Here is a 3965-nt window from a genome sequence, read left to right as displayed (position 1 = left end):
AGCCGCCGTGTTTACGTGCAGTAGTTGCTCCTGGATATCTCATGATGGATAACTTCCGAAAAGCGTCACATGAACAATAAGGTCAATCTTTGCCTGTTGTCTGACTTTTACCAAAGCGATCCAATCAGCCTGAATGCAGAACTACCGATTGTTTTAATCTCAAGTTGACGTCGGATATCAAATGACAAAAGAAATACTTTATCCGTGTGATACAATTATGAATTTACAGTTTTCGTATTTTTTCGTTTATTTGTGCTGTGAAGCCTCGATTCTAGGCCAACGGGAAGTACCTTATATGTTTCGATCAGTGGGTGTGCGAGTTTCAAAAAATGTGAGTCTACGGCCGTAACTTTGCACTTCATTCACTTAGAAGCTTCCCGTTTTACACCAACGAGGGACCGTATGCCTTAGTATCGGCATAAACTTTAACTTGATACGTCTATCCTTTCCTGAAGAAACGGTTTTCAACAGTCGGACAGACAGGCGGACAACAATGCGATTCTGTAACGGTTCCGTTTTTACCGATTGAGGCACGGAAAATGCATCAAATGAAGGAGATAGAGTGGAATGCAGATGTGTGTACAAGGAATAAGATTTACAGAAAACCGAGCGAGCTGCCGCAGTGGTTAGCACACTGAACTCGTATTCGGGAGGACGACGGTTCAATCCCGCATCCGGCCATCCTGATTAAGGTTTTCCGCGATTTCCCTAAATCGCTCCAGGCAAATGACGGAATGGTTCCTTTGAAAGGGCACAGCCGACTTCCTTCCCCGTCCTTCCCTAATCCGATGAGACCGATGACCTCGCTGTTTGGTCACCTCCCCCGAACAACCAAACCCCAGTTACAGAAAGTGCAAAATGGCTAAGTAGGAGCTGCTAGAGATAAAACGCAAAGCTGCAAAAGCATGCATAACTAGGGAGAAAGATAGATGTCACAGGTAGGAAAAGTAAAGCTTTTGGAGAAAAAAGAAGAGGCTGTATGAATATCTAGAGCTCATATAGGAAGCCAGTGGTAACCAAAGAAGGGAAATCTGGAAGGTAGAAGGAATATAAGGGATGAACTATAGCTCCTCCGCCGAACTTTCGGTTTGTTTTGGGATATCTTCTGAGTATTTTCGTAGAAGACACCTACGGTCTCCAGCGGCCTGTTAATGGGGAGTGTATGCGAAGTTGCAATACTTCTTAAAAGAAACATTATAAAGTCCAAAGTTTTCAAGTCAATGTAACTAAATTTGGTATAGTTGTTAAGGAATGTTATGGAAATACACACATACGTTTTTGTTGATTGAAATTATGTGTTTTTAATTATAAAGAATTGAAATTTTTTGAAGAAGGTGAGTTCAAGTGTTCCTTTTTTGAAAAATCTGTCGGAACGAAATTAACGTATTTTGCTACAGAGTCTGTTATACCATTATTAAAAGTATCTGTGGCATAGAATATTGTTATAGTCTTTTACTAGATTTCAAAGCTCTCCAAATTTCTGTGAAAAAATCAATATCAGGTCTTAGCACTATTCTCTTCCATAAATGACTTACTATTGTAGTAAATGAAAACTCCTTCCACAGAAAATTTCACAATAATATTGACTAATTGCTTGCCAAATTTGGGTGCTAAAATGTCATTGGTTTGTGAGGAAAAGCTACATACAGTTGACAAATTATGCCTTACCTTATCTGGGTGAACTAGTGCAATCCATATGTGTTATCCTCTTCATCTTCAAGCAGTCTTCTCTTTGTTTGTCCTCTTTGGTTAACCTTATTTTCAGACTGAGTAACAACAATGTTAAATACCCGTGGTCTAGGGAACAGTCTGCTTTCCGCAGCGCTGCGGCGAGGACGTCTTGTTTACGTCCCGTCCGCGCGGTCGCGAGTGCCCGTAGTTGTTTACTACTTCGTCGCCGCTAGTTTAGAGTCCATCACTACCGACGCAACATGGCACATTCATACAGACAAACCACCATCAAGATCAGTTTTCAAACCGATCATGCACGACCGCGAGCTTTTGAAGTGGAACGTTTTCTACGTGACGACGTTAAAATTGACCCGCGAGACATAATGGGTATCCATCTCTCTATCACGAGCAGTGTTGTCTACGTCAAGCTAGTAAGTGACGAGGTGTGCAACAGAATCGTGAGCGCACATGCGAACGATCTTAAATTCAAACATTCTGATGGCCATATTGGGGCGGTCTCTATCGATCACGCGGGGCTTGGCCTCCGTACGATACGCGTCTTCGAACTCCCTTTCGAAGTACCACCGGACGTAGTCACCGCGGCTTTCCAGCCCTACGGCAGAGTGATCAGCCATATGGCCGAAAAATGGACCACCTTTACAACGTACCCCGTTCTTAACGGGGTACGACAGATTAAAATTGAACTGACCAAACATGTTCCGTCATATCTTGTCATCGGCGGATGTAGGGCGATCATTATGTATGACGGTCAGCCACGCACTTGTTCTGGTTGTGGCCAAGAAGGGCACGTCCGGTCGGATTGTCTCCGACGACGGCTTACTCAAATCCCGACAGGTGAATCTATGACTCCTCCTACGGTGACGACCCTTCCTCTCAATTACGCCGAAGTTACACGGGCAGCAACTCTTTCCGATGCTGACGACAGTAGTCCGATAGCCGCCCCCGATGGAGAGACCCAAATGGCTTCCGCAGTACAGGATCCGGCCTCTACAACGGCGTCCCCACCTGAAGATAATCACCGATCGACCTTGCAAGAAGGCGTGGATGCCAGAATGGACATTGACCCACGGGTTGTGCCGACAGCGGCTTTTCTTCCAGACACCGGAGCAGCTGACGAAATCCACCCACATTCAGATACTGAAACACACGTCCGTAAACAGCGTTCCCCCCGAAAACACAAGAGACGGCGGCGTGCTCCATCGGACGAGTGTTTGCAGCGATCGTCTGACATGGACTATGGAAATTCCGACGACGGTACCGGCGGTACAGAGGCCGCTGTAACTTCACACTCAACAGATCGCCGTGGTAACGGCTTCAGCCCCTCAGACCCCACAGCACAGCAGGATCACAAGCAGACATCCGCTGCCGATTCCCAGCCAGCAGAGCCGATGGAGTCAGCGCCGAGTGCCGCAGCAGCCACTAACAGCCACCAACAGCCGATGGTGTTTCACGGCGACTGGGCGGACGACTGTGAGGAACACTCCTTGCCCATCGTGTCGGACGACACGGGGGGAAATTTACCCCACCAGTGTTGATCCTTTCCCGCCGTCAGTTACAGTGACGAGACAGCTTTACCAGGGTATTGATGGCCAACACGGATGCTGTGGATAGACCTCAAACTTATCGCGTTGCAACTATAAACATTAACACTATACGGACGCGCGCTAAGTTATCCTTGCTTCAGGATATGTTGAACTCTGCTTCCATCGACATAGCCCTTCTCCAGGAAGTGTACGTCGACGACTTCCCAGGCATGTACGGTTACGATGCTTGCGTCTCTCCAGCTTCCCCAACAGGCAGCGGTGTCGCTGTACTTCTTCGGGAAGGGATAGTGGCGGACGATGTCCTGTTTCTGCCTGGGGCAAGAGGAATGGCACTCACAGTACTGGGGGTCCGCCTTATCAATATCTACGCACCTTCCGGGACGGACAAACGTCGCGAACGTTAACGATTCTTTGCGGAAGACGTCGCCCCGCTCTTCCAAGGCCGCCACGACCATCTGGTGTTTGGAGGTGACTACAATTGCGTACTGGCGCCCAGAGATCAACTCCCACGACATAATCCGTGCCCGGAACTCGGGACCCTAATTCGAGACCTGCAGATGGTGGACACTTGGGAACATCTTCACGGCCACCGACCGGGATTCACGCACTTCACAAGTCACTCTTCCAGTCGTATCGATCGGATTTATGTCTCACGCTCTCTCGCCGCTGGAACACAGGATGCGGAACTGTGGCCTGCAGCATTCTCGGACCACTCAGCTTACATTTGTG

Source organism: Schistocerca americana, chromosome 9 (genome assembly GCF_021461395.2).
Source record: "Schistocerca americana isolate TAMUIC-IGC-003095 chromosome 9, iqSchAmer2.1, whole genome shotgun sequence".
Lineage (NCBI taxonomy): Eukaryota > Metazoa > Arthropoda > Insecta > Orthoptera > Acrididae > Schistocerca > Schistocerca americana.
Note: the sequence above shows the minus strand (reverse complement) of the source record.